Raw genomic sequence first — 18,509 nt, forward strand, 5'->3', positions numbered from 1 at the left:
TTTGTTTATTGGTATATTTTAGGTCTACAGTACAGTTACATTCATCATTAGGATCTTGTACCTTTACATGACAGGTCTTGGTTCTCATTTTTTCCCCCTACCCCTACCCTCCCTTCACCCCCTCCTCCCTTCCCCATTTAAAAACACTTTATTTCCATTTTTTCGTTTTCTCAGATTTTTTTCTCTTCCCTTATTCCCTTTCCCCTACCCTTCCCACTTTCCCTACACCTTTAGCCCTTTTCTTCCAATTTCACATTGTCAATTATGTCATTGGGATCTTATGTACTATTACAGTTTTTCACACCACAGAAACTATTTGGAGTTTACACATGTGTGACTTATTTATTTCACTTAAGAGTATATCCTCAATATGTATCCATTTTCCTATGAATGAATCTAATTTGTCATTCTTTATGGCTGAGTAGTATTCTATTTTATAGAAAAACCACATCTTCTTTATCCAGTTTCCAACTGATGGGCAAATGGGCCATTTCCATGTTTTAGCTATTACAAACTGTGCTGCTCTAAACATAGGTGCACATATATCACTGTGATATGATTCTTTTAATTCTTTTGGAAAGATACCCAGCAGAGGGATGGCTAGGTCAAATGGAACCTCTAGTCCCAGCTCTTTGAGGTATCTCCATATTGATTTCCATAGTGGTTGCACCAGTCTGCACTCCCACCAACAATGGAGAAGGGTTCCTTTCTCCCCACAACCCCACCAACATTTATTATTGTTTGATTTCTTGATTGTAGCCATTCTTTGTGGGGTGAGGTGGAATCTCAGTGTTGTTTTCATCTGCATCTTTCAAATGACCAGTGCTGTAGAACATTTTTTCATATATTTACTTGCTGCTTTTACTTCTTTGTCTGAGAAATATCTGTTCAGAACTCTTGAAGACATTGGCATAGAAAAAGACTTTATGAACAAATCCTCAGTAGCACAGGAACTAGCAGAAAAAATCAACGACTGGGATCTCATCTTATTAAAAAGCTTCTGCACTGTAAAAGAAACCATCAACAGAACTAAAAGACAACCTACAATGTGGGAAAAGAATTTTACCAGCTGCCCCTCAGACAAAGAGCTCTTATCTAGAATATATAAAGAACTCAAAACAATCAGCCTCCCCAAATATAAAGACCTGATTAAAAAATGGGCATCTGAAATGAATAGGTATCTTCTTAAAAGAGTTAAAGACATCATGTTACAGTGATACATGCATACCTATGTTTATAGTAGTATAATTCTTAGTAGCTTAATCTTGGAAGTCGTCTATATGTCCAGAAACTAATGAATGGATAAAGAAAATTTATTCATACACAATGGAATTCTATCTGCCTAAAGAAAGATAAACTTGAGTTGTTTATAGGAAAATGGATGCACTTGAGACCATAATATTAAGTGAAATAAATCAGACACTGAAGCTTTAGTGTCACACGGTTTCCTCTTATTTGAGAAACCTAAATTATAAGTAAAGACCAAAATAAAAGATAGGAAATAGGGAGATATATATTTCTCAAGTGGGAGAGGGGCGAAGAGATGGAAGGAGGTGGGATGGAGGAGAAGGAAGGGGATAATAAAGAAAATAAGATGTGTTGTGTACATTTACCAACTCCACAATGGGAATGTAAACATTATACACTGCAAATGTGTACTAATAAAAATTTCTAAAACAGAAATGTGAAAGGTAGTTACATATTTGAACTGCAGGCAAGAAAGACAGGGTTGAGGGGTGTTAGTACGGTGGCAGATGGAACAGACAGTATTTTGGGGGACACATGTAACTTCCTTCTGGAGCTACAGTTCTTTTAGCTGCACGTCCCTGTGATTGTAATGATGAGACTGCAGTTAAGGAGCATGGGCAGTGTGATTGTTAATGGTGACACGTCAACCTGACTTTAGGAAGGACTGCCCGGCAGACTAGGAAAGCTGTGGGTGTGCCCAGCAGTGAAAACTGAGCAGGGAAGACCCACCTTGGACGTGGGCAGCACCAAGCAATAGACTTCTAGTTTGGATGGAATCAAAATAGGAAGGAAGAAAGTGCTTCCCCTTTTGGAGGTGCTCCGGGCCCCACCATTACCCTTGGATGTTGGTCTCCAGTTGCTTTGGTCTTCCGGACTCTCCAGCCTTCCAGCAGTCTTTGGCCTTCTCACACAGATCACAGCAGGGCCTCTGCAGTGAGTTTCCAGGCTGTGACCCTGACTGCTATTGGATCCTCCGGCTCTCTAGCGTGCTGAAGGCCATTTGGGAGTCTTCTGCCTCTGACTGGGCAGACAACCACTGGGACTCCACTACTTTTTTTTTTTTTTTATTCTTTATTGTTAAATTTTAGGTATGTAGTACAGTTACATTCATTATTGGGATCTTGTACCTTTACATGACAGATCTTGGTTCTTATTTTTTCCCCATTCCCCTGCCTTCCCTTCACCCCCTCTACCTTTCCCTATTTAGAAAGACTTTGTTTCCATTTTTTTTTTCCTTTTCTCATATTTTTTCTTTTCCCTTCTTATGTTTCCCCTACTTCTGATCGTGTAGGCCTACCTAATAAATCACTTGTATCATACATGTATTTTATGTTGACTCGGATCCTCCAGAGAACCCTAAACAATGCAAGATAGGAAGAGTCAAGGGAAGGGATGTAGAGAAAACTCTGAAGAACACTGACCTGTGAGGAACATGAGAAGGAAAGGGATCCTGCCCCAAGGACAAGGAAGACCATCTGGAAGATGAAGAAGAGAGATCCATGTGCTAGAGATGTGGAAAGTCAAAGTGGTTCGGCCATGTCACCCATGGAAAGACAGAAGGAGCTGTGGAATCAGGGAACAGCAGATGGGACAAACCCCCTGGACACACATGGGTCGGCTGTTTCTTCCTCATTGACACTGCCTGCTCCTTTAGGACTCCAGGGCCGCCTGCAGGACTGTGATGCCTGATGTAACATAGGACTGCCAAAATTCCTCTGTAGAGCACCAGGTAGCAACTATTTTAGGCTCTAATGGGATACAGTCACTGTTACAGCTACTTAACTCTGCCACGGTAACACAAAGTTTGCCATCGATGGTAAGGAAATGAAGGGATGCAGCTATGTTCCAGGGCATCTTTATTTATAAAATCAGGCTGAGCTTGGACATGGCCCATAGGCAGCAGTTTGGAGAACTCCGAAAAAATATATTCTCCAGGGGACTGGGGGTGGGGAAGGGGTAGGGGTAGGGGACGTGGAAAGTTTTAAGATATTTCAGGGACTCATCCAACTACCCACAATGAATGTAAAACATTAATTGTTATGAACTAAAAATAATAATAACAACAGTAATGAAAAGGGGGTGGCGTGTAGAGATGGAGGGAGGGTGGTGGGTCAGGATGGGAAAGGGAATAAAAAAGAATCAAGATGTATTATGTACATGTACTTATTCCCTAAGATGAATTCAAACTTATGTACAGCAATCATACATTAATAAAACAAGAAGAAAATAATTCTCTACCCTAAGAATTGAATACAAAATATTTCTCTCTCCTAAGGATACTGTACCAAAAAACTGGAAAAGTTGATCTATGTGGAGAACACTGTGCAGACTTAGATTTGATAATGTAATATGCTGTGAATTTCTCAAATTGTACCCTTAATAAAAACTATATCTACAACAACTCAGTTAACAACAATTTCTGCATTCCCTAGCTCCCCTTCCATTTCCATTTTACACGACTGTAAACATGACAATCAAAACCAAGAAACTGATGGGAGTGTGATGGTATTAACTGAACTGCATCGTTACGTCGATTTCACAATAGGATTAATCTCCAAGCCTTCTGCAGATGTCAAGTTTTCCCACCAGGGTAGCTTACTTTTGGTCTGCTCGTCCTACAGTCCAGTCCACAACCGCACTCCATTTGGTTGTTAGGTCTGGTGACCTGTGACGGCTCCTCAGTTTTTCCTTATTTTTCATGACCTTGACTCCTGGAAGAGTATTACTCGTGTATTCTGTAGGGTGTCTCTCAGCTGGGTTTGCAGGACGATTTCACCTCATGAGACTGAACTTGTACAGCCGGGGCGGGAATACAGCTGAAGTGTAGATCCCATCAAGTTATACGTGACGTGCGCACTTCTTCCTCCCGGAGACGTTAACCTTGATCTCTTCATCAAGATGACTTTCTTCACACTAAAGTTACTCATTTTGCTCTTGTAACTAATATTTTCAGGGTGATACTTTGATATTAAATAAATGACTCGTTTCTCCTTGAACTTTTGCTGACTTTAGCATCTTTACAGTTTTTGTTGCTTGCAATAAAAAAGATTCTTCTTAATAATTATTACCGTGGCCTTTGCAACTTTTCTCTGAAGTTTAAAAAAAAAAAGAATAGGACAAATGAGAAAAATACGTTCTTCATACCTATACAACTTTGTTGTCAGAATACTAACAAAAGGTATCATTATTTCCTGTGCGGATAAATTTTAATGCCTAAGCAGGCACAGTGGGGGGCAGCCACTGTGGATAGTAGCAATTGTCTCGCAGTGCTGCAAACCCTTTGCACAGAGGAGGGATGGCAGATGCCGAGACAGTACAGGTGAAAATGCTGTCTCTCAGATGTCCTGGGAGGCCACGCAAGCTGCCAGGGTTGGCTTTGGCAAAAGTCATTTAAATGTAAATGTAAAAGGTCCAAGGAAGAATATGCCTTTCTTGCTCACTGACTGTTACCGGCCTGGGTAGCACTGAAAATCTCTGTCACCACGGTGCACCATGAGAAAGGCTGGTCTTCAGAGTAGAAGGCAGAAGAGAGAAGGGAAGCTTCCAGGTCTCTGAAGATGGAGACGAGAGGCTACACTGCCTACACCCGAAACCAACCCCAGGCCCCGAACAAAGGTTACGTTGGAAAATCACCTTACCACTGCACAGAGCATTATGAAGAGGTTATTGTCTAACTTGCAGCCAAAATGATTCTGACTGGTTGTGGGATATTTATGATTACCTTGGTGATGATGGTTTCAGGAGCTCACGAGGTAGGTGGATCTAGCCTTACCGTGCAGAACGTTTTTCATTTGTGTATGTATACCTTGAATAATAATTGCATTTGTTATTCATATGCAGTGAGGAAGTGGAACATATACACATCACAACTTAATTATTTTTACTTGTTCCCCTCGCTGCTCTCTTTGCCTCCCCTCATTCCCAGATTCTCCCCAACTCTCCAGTTTACTGCTACTTTCTGTCATCTTTCATTTGAACTTTAAATTATTTATATGTTGTGTTTCTCATATAACAGAAACCACGTGACATTTAATCTGTGCCTGATTTACTTTATTTAGCATTATTATTTATTAGCATTATTAGCATTATTTATTTAAGATTATGGTATCAGGTTGCAACCATTTTCCTACAAATAGCTCAATCTCATCTTTCCTTATGGCTGAGAAGGATGCTGACATTTCCCATATACCATGTTTTCCTGACCCACTCATCTGTTGGGCTTAAATACTGCTTCTAGATTTAGCTATTATGAGTGGTGTTGCTTATAACCATGAGGGCCGCTGTGTCACTGTAGTATGATATCTTTAAATCTTTGTGGAAAACACCCAGAAGAGGTGTAGCTGGGTCAAATGGAACTTCTGTTTTCAGCATTTTGAGGAATTGCCACCCTGATTTCCACAGGGCTTGTACTAGTTTACATTCCTACCAACCATGTAGTGGGTGTTCAACTGAGGCTTGGAATACAAAGCTAAGGAAGATAAAAGGTCTAAGGTTATCCAGGGTCCAAGACAAGATGCGACCCCTCTGCATGGGCCCTGCAACTCCAGTGAGTCCCCCACCCTTCCAAGCAGAGGGATTGCTGGACCCCGGTGGACAGCAATGGACCAGTGTGCACTGTGCTTAAAGGGCCACTATGGGGGAGAATGTCCCCATGCTTCCAACAGAAGCCACATGGTCAGTCATAACCACAGTCCATCCTGACAGATGGCGCAAATGGTGAAGATCTGAGGGAGGCAAAAGCTCTTCATGCGTCCACAAAAAGTAACCCCCCCAAGAAACCCTGACTGATCGTAATAGTAAAATACAGTTAATTTTGAACACCTACTATGCCCTAAACACCCAACAAGAAAATAACCGGAGAGTGAAATAGTTCATGACATTTTTAAAATAGAAAGAGATCTTTTTGTCTGTCCCTTCTTGAGATTAAGAGGTATAAAATCTTGGGGGTGGGGGCACAGTCATGACACAGCCAGGGGAGCACATGACAGGTACGGGGAGTGGGCAGAAACCTGAGCCCTTACCTGCTACTCATTAAAAGCAATTTGTGTTTTCTGACAGAGTCATGTACTAAAAAGCCATTATTTGTTATGAGCCATGACTTTTCACTTGGGCCTACTGATGCCCCATAGGACAAAGCTGAGCCTTCATTTTATATCCTTTGGTATAGTAGATATTATGTCTGATCTCTTCTCACCTCTGCACAAGGGAATGTCGATCATTTAGGAAGTGACTTTCTAGGAGCTGGCCAGAGAGACCTGATTACCCCCGAATTTCTGTGGCCTTATTTCCCTAGAAGAAGATACTAAGAGAAGAGGTTTGTAGGGACATACACATAGATCTAGAAGTCTCTAACCATTGTCGTAAACCTGGGATCACCTGGTCTCCAGGAAGGGCGGACTGGATCACCACGTGATTGAGATCACCACAGTGACAGTCCTTTCCTGGGAAAGAAACCACCCTATCCGTGAGGATTTCAGAACTATGACACTAGCCAGTCCACCGTTGTGGGTGGAGCAGTCCGATCCCCTAGAATATGCCTCCCCCAACTGCTTCAGGTGGAGTACTTTCCCGTCTTCCCTCTAATCTTCCAATTAAAGCCTTTTTTACTCTTAAAAAGAAGTACCCAGTTAAATGTGTCATGTGCACTTTTAAGTTCTACAGAACAGAAAGAGAAGGAGTCAAGGGCAAGAATGCTACCTTGTATTGAGTAAGAATAAATGTACAACACAGATGAACCTTAGCTAATAAAATAGATTTTTTTTTCTATTTTAATGTTTATAATGTATTTATGCATATAAATAGATATATGTGAAACCTGTATTCAACTATACTTAATTTTAAAAGGCTATACTTTTCTGTTCTTTCAACATGAAGTTTTTTGTACAAGAGTAATGCATCTTAGTCACTTTCTTTGTTGCTGGGACAAAATAGTCAAGACCCACAATTTAAAAGAAGAAAGGTGTCTTTTGGCTCTCAGTTTGTAGCATTTTCAGTCCATAATTGGCTGGCTTCAAGGCAGGGCAGCAGGGCAGAGAGCAACATGCTCACCTCATGGCAGCCAGGAAGCAGAAGAAGGGAGGACCTGGAGCAGGAGACAGAACCTTCTAGACCACACCACTGGTGACCGGTCTATACTCCTCTGACTGGACCCCATCTCCCAGCAACAAGCCAGCTATGCATACGGTTTTAGGGATCATTTTGGATCTAAACAATAACAGAGTGGAAGAGGCCATTGGCCATAAATTCTGCCTGCCTTGGTTAAAATACAGACAAAACCCTATCCCTTTTTATGGAACACCACTGTGTGTCCCAATTCTTGCCCTTTAGAGAATCAGATTATAATTTCTGTACTGCTGTGACTATATCCCTGGCCTGTGGGATACAGAGTAGAAGGAGAGCCAGACCAAGTCGGGCTGTGTGAATTAGCAAGTAAAATAGCCTTTTATGTTTCAGAGAAAGGAAAGCTAACCCATGTATCCCACAATTCTTATTTCTTCCTTCTAGACCTTAAGCTTTCCCCCCTATAATATGTGTATATTATCATAGGAGATAGGAAAGTTGTAGGTGTTATATGATGAGAGCTGTGTAAGCTTAAAAGTGGAACCTTTCATTTAAACAGCAATAGGCAGGAAGCAATACAAAAATAGGATGGAAGAAAATAAAGACTTGTAACTGAGAATATGATGAAAATCAGGAAGAAAGAAGGACCTCATTTCCGCCTTCCAGTTCCTGCAAGTGCAAACAATAAACTGCTGATTTTGGAGAAGGTAATGCCAGATACTGAAAGTTGAAACAAAGAAAGTGTGCAGTGTGCTTTTGTTCTACAAAATTAATTGCTGTGGAATCACTATTAGCAGCTAACTCTAGAGTACACACTATGACATGAAAGAATGTTCTTTCCTAAAGATTGTAAGATTACCTTGTCATTTTTCAGTATTCTCCCTAGTACATCCTGTAAGTAGTCATTTAGACTAAACCAATCAAAAGGAAATTCAAGAATGAAAAGAAATCCATGCTTTTCTAAGCCTAGTGTCTAAAAGAAAGGAATGGAACAGCAATGAGTCATGCCTCTACTTTCAGACACACCTGCAATTTGACACAAGTGTTATTTTTACGTCGACACCAGTGGTGTTATTAATAATTTTAAAATTGTCACCGTATTTAAGTCTTGAATGCAGAGGCATCACACAGTTTGAGCTTATAAGAAAGCTCTTTGAAGGTTTGAAATTAGGAAAAAGGGAAAAATAATAGTGATCATTGCACAGCATTGTAGATTTACAAACCAGGTTCTTGAGCGCTTCATTCAGTAAGAAGCCATTATTGAAAGAAGAGAGTGCAACCCAAGGACATTTTCTCAGTGGTCCATTTGGGACTCACATGCCACATGCAGAAGCCAAGTACTGTATCCTGATTCCCATGGCGTGGGTGTTGCGATGTAAAATGTTTGCTTGTTCTCTAAATTTGATTTTTCCTATCTTGTGTAATTTTCCAGGAAGAAATAGGTTAATTGATCCTTCTTTCTGAACACTGATTTTTTTTTTCCCTTTCAATACTGGGAATCAACCCAGGGATATATGCGAGGCACCCCCCACCCCCAATTTTTGAGACAGAGTACCAAGTAGCCAGATTGCCCAGGCTGGGTTTCAACCTGTGATTCTACTGCCTCAGCCTCCCAGAGCGGTAGGTTTAAAAAAGTACACCACCAAACTTGGCTTGAACTTTACTTCTAAGTTAGATTTCTTTCTTTTTTTTTTTTTTTTAACATTAGATGTCTAACTGTTTGGGGGAGGATGTAGGGGTATGAAGGGGCCAGTGGAAAATGGTATTCTTAGAAATTTAATTGTAACAAAGTTTAGTATCTTGGCATAAATTTAGGGAGCCAGGGGACTGAGTTAGTTAAACAAGTGTTCCTCTCCTGCTGTGATTCCGATGCTTTAAGTATTTATCTGTCATTTATCAGGTGTCTGCTAAATATGTGGCCTCTGAAAAGAAGATTGCGATCACCTGGCGACATACAGAGATTCTTTGGAGGAAAATAAAACCTTCCTGTACAACAAAACAAAGTAATAATAACAAAAATCATAATACAATTATGGCCTGGAAGACCTGGTGCCTTGAAAACTTCAGTTAATCTTAGGGTGCTGTGGTTTCCCACACAGCTATATTTAGTCTGATACTTCAGAGGGATGTGGTTTTCCCATTAGGTTATTTATACTCATTGTTGGTGAGAATAGGCAGATTTGATGCCTATTTTAGACATCATTCTATTAAGGATAATGTACTACTAATCATAGGTGTAAATACATTTCTTAGTGAAAGCTGCAATACATTTTTGATAAAAGTCAGCAGGATAACAATAAATAGGAGTTAGATACTATATCTCTCAGGAAAGTAGAAGAAAAGATATTCAGTGTTTTCACCTTGCACGAACTGATGAAATAGATGCTTAATCTGATTTAAACATTACAGAATGCACATATAAATTAAAGCATCACAAAGTACCCCATTATTAAGAGAATTTTTATATTTTATGTATCAGTTAAAATTAAACTTTAAAAAATAATTTGATTTGATTGTAGCACAGAGTGAGAAATAGGAGTCTAGTTTCATTCTCCATGTAGATAACCAGTTTTCCCTGATGGCTGAAGGTACATGTGGTTGCCTCTGTGCCTTCTGTTCCATTAGTCTACATGTCTACATTTTGTGCCGCCACCATGCTGGTTTTGTTACTATAGCTTTGTAATATAACTTGAAGTCAGGAATTGTGATGTCTCCTGCTTTGGTGTTTTTGCTCTGGATTGCTTTGGGTATTGTGAGTCTCTTCAGGTTCCATATAAATTTTGAAAAATATTTTTTCCAGTTCTATGAAGAACATTGTTGGTTCAAGCACAACAGGAGGTGTCTCCATTTTCTAATGTCCTCCTCGATCTCCTTCTTCAGAGTTGTATAGTTTTTGTTATAGAGGTCTTTGACCTCCTTGGTTAGGTTGATTCTTTAGTATTTAATTTTTTTTGGAAGCAATCATGAACATAATAGTCTTTCTGATTTCTTTCTCTTTAGATTCATTACTGGTATACAAGAATGTTATTGATTTTTGAGTATTGATTTTGTATCCTGCGGCTTTGCTGATCTGTTTATCGGTTTAAGAGTTTTCTAATGGAGTTTTAAAATCTTCTATGTAAAGGATCATATTACCTTTAAATAGAGATAATTTAACTTCTACCTTTCTTATTCTTATCCTTTTTATTTCTTTTTCTTATCTGACTGCACTGGCTAAAGTCTCAAGTATTATATTGAATAGGAAAGGTAATCTGCTTCCTGATCTTAGAGGGAAGGCTTTCAGTTTTTCTCCATTTGGCAAGATGTTGGCATAGGTTTGTTTGTCACATATGGTTTTTATAACTGAGATAAGGTCCTTCTATACCTGTTTTATCAGAAAGTTAGATATCACATGGTTTCTCTTGCATGAGAACCCCCCAAATATAAATAAAGTGCAAAAGGCAAACATTTTGGAGAAGGGAAAAGGAAATTGGGGAGAAGAGGACAGAAAATAATGAACATATGTTAGTGTAATAGTCTCCTGGCGTGAATATAAATGTCATATATTGCAAATACATATCAAAATAAATCCAGGAGAGTGAAATTTAATAATTCTTGTGTGAGGGTAAATAACTTATTTCATAAATTAAATTATATATTTTGCATTTAAATACAAAATAATGTATTTCAGCCATTAGATTTTGACAAGGGGGCCAAAAACATCCCTGGAGAAATGACAACCTCTGTAACAAGTGGTGCTGGGAAAACTGGTTATCCACATGGAGAGTAAAACAACTTACCTCCTGATTGTTCAAGGTGCTTCCTATACTTTAATGTTCTTAGGGAAAAGCACAGAGCAGGTGTCAGCAAATGTTTACTGCGTGAAAGAAAAGCAAAGAAAAAAATTGTAATTCAGTGGGATAGAGAATGTTGGCCAGATGTAAGGTGACACTTAACTGCTTGGTGCTTTCAATGAGCAAATAGTGGTCTAAAAGGAAGAAAATGGCGTCCACGTCTCTCCTCTTCACAATTCTCTCCATGATGTCAATACACTTACGTAGATAAAGTGTGTGTGTATGTATTATCTAACCTAGGTTTCTTTTTCAAGAGAGCAGTACTGAGGATTGTTGTAGTCAGCAGGACTGGATGAGGGAATACATTCAAAATACAGGACACATAATTTACAAGGTTATTTTATGATAATTACTCAAAGAGTCAAATGCAAGGAGTGGGTCAGGAAAACATGGTATATGGGAAATGTCAGCATCCTTCTCAGCCATAAGGAAAGATGAGATTGAGCTATTTGTAGGAAAATGGTTGCAACCTGATACCATAATCCTAAATAAATAATGCTAATAATGCTAATAAATAATTACTTAAATCTTCCTAATATAGTTGCGTTTTAGCTTTTGAGTTTCTAATGACTCATAGACAGAGAGGCCCTGAGCTCCTCCTCTGATGAGAACAGCCTAGTCTGCATTAGGAAAACCACCCGCAGCAAGCTTCTCCTAGAAAATCAACAGGCCAAGATTTTCCCCTCCAGTTCTCTTTTTATGGCTATTGGTAACAATCTTCAGGTGGATCCTCCATGCCCAGACCACGTTGATTCCGTTCATCACAAGTTGCCCATTAGTCAATTCACTACAAGGATTGAACATGGGGCCTTTACTTTGAGCTACATCCCCCCATTTTTATTTATTATTTATTTAAATTTTGAGACAGGGTCTCACTAAATATCTAAATTTGCCCAGCTGGGTTTCAAATTGCAATCTTCCTGCCTCAGTCTCCAAGAGCACTGAGATTACAAGCATCCACCACCACGTCCCACTTCTAGTCCTAAAATTTTTGAAGATTCCTTCCCCATTGTAAAGTTTGCAGCAGTCATTTAAATTGTTTACATTTTATTGTAGAACTCTACTTTAAAGATTTGTTATAAATGTTAAAGGAGGCATGTGTCAGAAAACCAAAGGTTTCTCACTGACTCACAGAGCTCTATTAAAATAGAATCAGAGATAATTTTCATCTGTAGTTCAGTCTCTTGTTGAGAATTTTAAAATGTTTTAAAATTCATGGGAATCATCAACACTCAGAAGAATCACATCTTTGGCAGTGAAAAATACATTGAGAGATTTTAAAGCCTGCGTACACTGCCACTGAAACTTATTATTTATGAACTCTGCTCTTTAAAATTGAGAACAAAGCAATTAACTACAATTTCACACCTTCAGTAAGACTAAGAACACAGTCTGCCAGCTATTGTAAATTCCAAAGTATATTCCTCACTTAAATTTATAGTTCCATTGTGTGGAAATTTTTTTCTTATTCAAAAGAAGGTTGGAAAATGACTCTCCTATTTTTTTTTTTTCACTGAAAACAGGCATTGGGTGCCAGTTTTGTTCTTAAAACAATGAGCTTAATAAGCCCCATTGTAAAAGTAATAGCAAGTCCCATACCTGAGCACATGACACACACAAGCAGAATACAGGAAGTGGGATTACATGCACCTGCTTGGTTTGTCACTGAGTGTGGTGGTCAGAATTTGGCAAAAGTGCACCTTGGTAGCCTGCATAGACACTTCCATGTGCCCAGGGCTTCATGCATACTCCCTTACTCCTCACAGTGACCTGTGATTCTCATGCTACCTACTAACTGATGCTTTCTTCAATCAACAAGAAGGGAGAACTGGCTCCAGCTCACACTTGTGGGAAGACTTGGATCTGAATGTGAGTGGTCTGAGCAACATGTAGGCACTTTCCTCCCTCTCGGCTATACTCTGCTCGACTTTGAGTAGGAATCGGGGACCATAAAAGGCTAAGCAAATGACTTCATGCCAACATGCTACAAGCCAACACCTTTTCTACCAAAAAGGTAACCTGATACAACTTTTTTATATCAACCATAGAAATAATTTCCTAGGGCCGGGGATTTAGCTCAGTGGTTCCACGGCCTGCCTTGCAAGGGCAAGGACCCAAGTTCAATCCCTGGTACCAAAGAAAGAAAAGAAAAGAAAGTTTCTTTGTTTTTCACACTTGCAAGCTGCTTAAAGAGGGACTAGAATTGAACTTGTTCATTAGATCAGCTGTGTTCTCAATATTGTCACCCTTTTCTTCCTATTCCCTTTGCCTGGGTTAGGTCCCTGTTTCTTCCTCCTAAACTACCATATCTCCTCATCCTTCCCCCAGCCTCTTCCTCAAATGTTTCAGAGAGAAGTTCTGTTACTTCCTTAAGCTGAACAAAATAAAACAAAACAAGTGTCATTGAAGCCCTGCTTGTGAAGACCAGATCAATCCCTACAACCCTGACTTCCTGTGGCTCGTCCCCTGCTGTGTTTTCACTCCCTTTCCTGTCCCGTCAAGAAGTAACCCCAAAATGCAAATGAAGAGTAAACCGGGAGAGATGGTAGAAAACAGAGAAAAAGACTTAACTGAGATTGGAATGAGGGTGAGAGGAAGGGAGAGAGGAAGGATAAAGGACAAGTTAAAGTAAGGAAAATGATCAAGGTACAATGCATGCATGTAAGAATTTCCCAAAATAAATGTAGTTGTTATGTCTCACAAGTATGGGTACCAACAAAAGTAGATAACTTGTAATTCAGCTGGTTTCATGAAATTCTCCTCCGGCCCCAAACTCAACTAGAGACTATTCAAAGAACACTTATTGAGATCCGTTATATTTAGTGGCCCGTGCCAGGCATTTTGATAAATGAAAATATAAACCCTACGTGGATCTTGACCTCAAGTAACAGATGTTTTGTAATCAGATAAGTCATATCGGTACCCACCAAAGTAGAATTACTTCAAGTTAATAAAACTTTACAGATTTTATCTAATTTGGTCAGGAAATGTGCATGTCATTCAGATTAATACACTTGGTAGGAAAATGAAGTTCAAGATGAGGTCCTTTATCTTGCCTTCATTTCTCCATTTGTTTCATTTAGAAATTTTAAAAAATTGATCCCATATATATTTTCTACATTCCCGTTATTGATCACCTAGTTTCCTGGGCTAAAAGAGATTTCTTCTTGCCCTCTGTCTATCCGAAACCCATTGTAATATTTCCATACTAATTCATCAAAGCTCAGCCCACAGGAAAACAACCCTGCCCATATGGCAGGTCCTGTAGTTAACGTTTTCGTCCGTCAGCCCATGCTTCTGTCAGGATGGGACATCGGGGAAGCAATGTTTCCTTCATAATCAGATCACATTCAGCGTAACTGTAATCTTGTCAGAGTCTAGATTGAGACCCCCCAAATGTTTTGCTGAATAAATATTTTCCCAATCAAAACTTTGTCATTTCTTCCTGTGTTTTCCTTCAGAACTGTAAGTTTTATTTTTTGATTGGTAAAAGTTTGTGATACTTCATAATCACATTCAACCGGGGTGACTTATGCATATCCATATCACATCTTGACCATTTTACTTCTACTCTCCTATCCCCTTCTCCCTAGACACCCTTCACTTCTCCACAAAGTCTATTTCCATGTTTCTTAGTATGTCTCTTTTATTTTACTCTTTAAATTATTTATATTTTGCATCCCATATATTACAGTCACATTCTGTGACTGACTTATGTCGCTTAATAGTATGGCATCGAGATCCATTTTTTTTCCTACAGTGACTCAAATCTATCCTTTATGGCTGAGTAGTACTCCATTGTGTATATATTCACCAGCTTCATCCATCTGTTGATGGACATATAGATGCTTTCCAAAATTTAGCTGTAGTGAGTTGTGCTGTAATAAACATGGGTATGCATGTATCACTGTAATCTGATGCCTTTAGCTCTTTCAGGAGGATGCCCAGGATAGCAATAGCTGGATCAAGTGGAATTTCTATTTTCAATTTTTGGAGGAATTTTACTGATGTCCCTAGTGGCTGTAATAATTTATATTCCCACCAGCAGTGTAGCAGTGTTTCTTCCCCTACACACAACTTTACCTGCATTTATAAATTTCTCTTTTCATACACATTTACTTTTCTTTTTTTAATCTTTTGTTTTGTTTTGTTTTCTCCATCTTTGTAATGCCAAGTGCTTCACATGCTTAAGTACTAAATTTCAGTTTCCTCACCTGTAGGTTAGAGATAATGTTACATAAAATATACAGTAATGAGTGGGACTGAACATAACAGCATCTCATATTGGATGGTAGCAACCGAATAATGCTGAGGAAGGGAAGAGAGAGGGGAGGATCTGGAGAGGGGAATTCAAAAAGTAAGTCTGAGGGCCGGGGATTTAGGTCAGAGGTTCGGTGGCCTGCCTCACAAGTGCAAGGACCCAAGTTCGATCCCCGGTACCAAAAAAAAGCAAGTCTGTTCTTCTCTGGGGATCCAGGTGAATATATAGACAGAAAATAGCCAGATAAAATGGAAAATATTAGAGAGAAAAGGTGAGAACAGTCTTTCTAGCAAAGATAAAATTCTATCTCACTTGGAAGTTTCATATAAGTAGAGCTCTAGAGCGTTATTTTGCATCTGCAGTTGTCCTTGCTGATTTGTGCCATGGAAAATCAGCTGAGAAAATGGCATGGGCTAAAAATAGCTTGAGGTCCACACGACAGTGTAACTTATACCAAATTAGATGAATCACAGTTTTGGACTCTTTTAAGTGTAGCCAACTTCGCACACCCACATATTGAGGATGAAGATAGGAAGAGGGCAGGAAAACGCATGGAGAGCCATCTCCTCTTCAAAACAAAAGTGGGTGGGCCCTACCACCTTGAAACTAACACAACTTATTCACCAGGAGGGTGATTTACCATCCGAGTTACCACATCTCTACACACATAAAGGAATCATGAAGGTCATCGATAATACATGGTCCTTCCTTCCCATTTACCTTTGCAATATATATATAAACAGGTACTAATGCATTATGGCATTGATTGTCAGTATCCAAAGAGGAAAATTCACAGAGACACCCCTGGCCCATAATGCTGTTAAAAATATGTGGGGGACAATGTTCTTTAAATATAGATTTTTTATTTTTATTTTTTTGTACCGGGGATTGAACTCGGGTCCTTGCACTTGCAAGGCAGGCCACCGAAACGCTGAGCTAAACCCCCAGCCCTAAATATAGATTTTTAAAATTTACCCTTGAACTACTTGTTTTTTAATTAATTTGGATTTACTTTGAAATAGCACCAATAAGACACACCTATAGGATTGTTGAAGAAAGAGGTTTAAAAAGGTTAAGAGTATGAATAACTAATTTAGATCACAAAGTATAATAGTTTTGCTTTCTTTTAGCTGTGTACCAAATTCCAATAAGCTTAGCAGCTTAGAAGAGCACTTAATAATTATGTCACAGTTCTGGTATCTCAAGGCCCACCTGGCGTGGCCTGTACTCTGTCCAGGGTCTCCTAGGCTGCAGTTAAGGTGTCAGCTGGGCTGCATTCTCACCAGAATGCTTGACTGGGGAGGGATTTGCTTTCAAGTTCCTGTCAGTTTTAGAAGAATTCAATACCTTGCAACTACATGGGTGGGGCTCTGGCTTTTGCCTACCATTGGGCTGGAGGCTGCAGCTTTCTGTCATGACAGCTTCTCCAAACACAGCCACCTGTCAGATCCACAAGGGTATTCCCAGCTCCAGTCAGCTAGGATGGGACCTTACATAATGCAGTGGTGTCATCACCATGGTGTCTCACTGTGTTTGTGAGAAGCATTTTATTGGTCCTGATGGTTCCCAAGGAGATGACACAAAGGCACGGAAATCTGGGAGTGAAAACCACTGGGAATCACCTAAGGCCTGTCTGCCATGTTGTGGGGTGGACCACTCAGGAAAGGCACATTTATATTATCTCAGTATCAATAGTATAAAGACTTTGTCCTTCTTAGGCGGAATGATTCCCAATGTCATCATTGTGATTGTGCAATCATAGTATTTAAGAATCTAAATGGGACACTCTTAGGGCAAGAAACTTTTTAAAAATAATAGGAGAGATTCACAAGACAAATCAACATTAAGCTCTGTAATTTACGTTTACATTTTTAGTTAAGAATTTTGTATTTGAGTCAACATTTTCATGAGCTAGTTTTTCTGTTTCCTTCAGTGGAATAAAATAAAAAATTTCTGTGATAAACAAAAATGGAACCAGCTGGTGAAAACGAAATCTTATTCTGCACCAACATCCATATTGAAAGATCAGCGACTTACTAAAAAGTTAATAAGTAAGTTGTGCATTGAATAATTGCAAATTAAAATTTTTATTAACTTTAAAAAATATTTAAAGTTAATTTGGGTTCTGTACAGAAAGGAGCTATATTTTTAGCTCAAATAAAAATAGCCCCTGGTGAATAGCATACAAAGCTAATGAAAAATCCATTTTAAGCCTTTATTGGGAATGTTTTTAAGGTGTTAGGCATTATTCTAGGGGCTGGTGATTGTGTCCACTATGTATTGATGCTTTAAAAGTTACCTCATTTCAACATCTTAAAATTTCAAATATTAACACATTTTCTGAAGGTCAAGAATCCAGGAGCCCTGTAGCTGGATTTTTCTGTCTCAGTGTTGTCTGTGAAATTACCCTAAACATGGTGGGCAGGACTGCAAACTTGTGCGAGGCTTTAGGATTTTCACTCACTGGACTCAGATGGAGTCCACCTTATAGGAGCCCCGCCCAGGTCTATTCACGATGCAGCAGGGGGTCTAACCAAGACAGAAGCTGCAGTGTTTTCTAACTTATCTCTGAAGTGAAATATCATCCTTTTCTGCATTGTATTGGTCCCAGAACGTAACCCTGGCACAATATGCAAGTAAACTACTCAAGTTATAAATCACTGGGAAACTGGCTAACACAGAACAGATATATATATAGATAGATATATATATCTATCTATATACACACACACACACACACACACACGCACACACGTCATACGAGGATAAATGTTTTTATCTTGTTAGGCAGATTACCTCCTCCCTCCCTCCCTTCCTACCTGTGGTGCTGAGGATTGAACCCAGATCCTCATGCTTGTAGGACATGGACTCTACCATGAGCAACTCCAGCCCTAGGTGGATTTATTTCCAATAATAGCCCATAGTCTTTTGATGCTAAGTAGGATGAGTAAAGAGAATCAGCCATCCAGGTAGAACCAACTTTTTTTTTTTTTAATTTTATTGAGTTTATTGGTACATTTTAGGGATACAGTACAGTTACATTCATTGTTGGGATCATGTACCTTTACATGGCAAGTCTTGATTCTCATTTTTTCCCCTTACCTCTG

The 18,509-nt window shown here is 39.3% G+C and overlaps 1 long non-coding RNA gene across 3 annotated transcripts in view; it reads right to left on the reverse strand.

Moving 5' to 3' along the window:
* LOC104852036 overlaps window positions 1–18,509 on the reverse strand; it is a 46,757-nt gene that overhangs the window by 5,657 nt on the left and 22,591 nt on the right. Inside the window, exons 2-4 of one of the 3 annotated variants that reach the window (XR_777389.1) lie at window positions 11,088–11,164; window positions 4,970–5,053; window positions 3,868–4,337 (exon numbers count right to left, since the gene is read on the reverse strand). This is a non-coding gene — a long non-coding RNA (uncharacterized LOC104852036). Of the gene's footprint in view, window positions 1–3,867; window positions 4,338–4,969; window positions 5,054–11,087; window positions 11,165–18,509 lie in introns of those variants that run through there. The other 2 variants (XR_777390.1, XR_777391.1) reach the window with 2 other exon arrangements.

Source organism: Fukomys damarensis, unplaced genomic scaffold (genome assembly GCF_012274545.1).
Source record: "Fukomys damarensis isolate Sample0158 unplaced genomic scaffold, DMR_v1.0_HiC HiC_scaffold_32, whole genome shotgun sequence".
In the NCBI taxonomy this organism is placed as follows: Eukaryota; Metazoa; Chordata; class Mammalia; order Rodentia; family Bathyergidae; genus Fukomys; species Fukomys damarensis.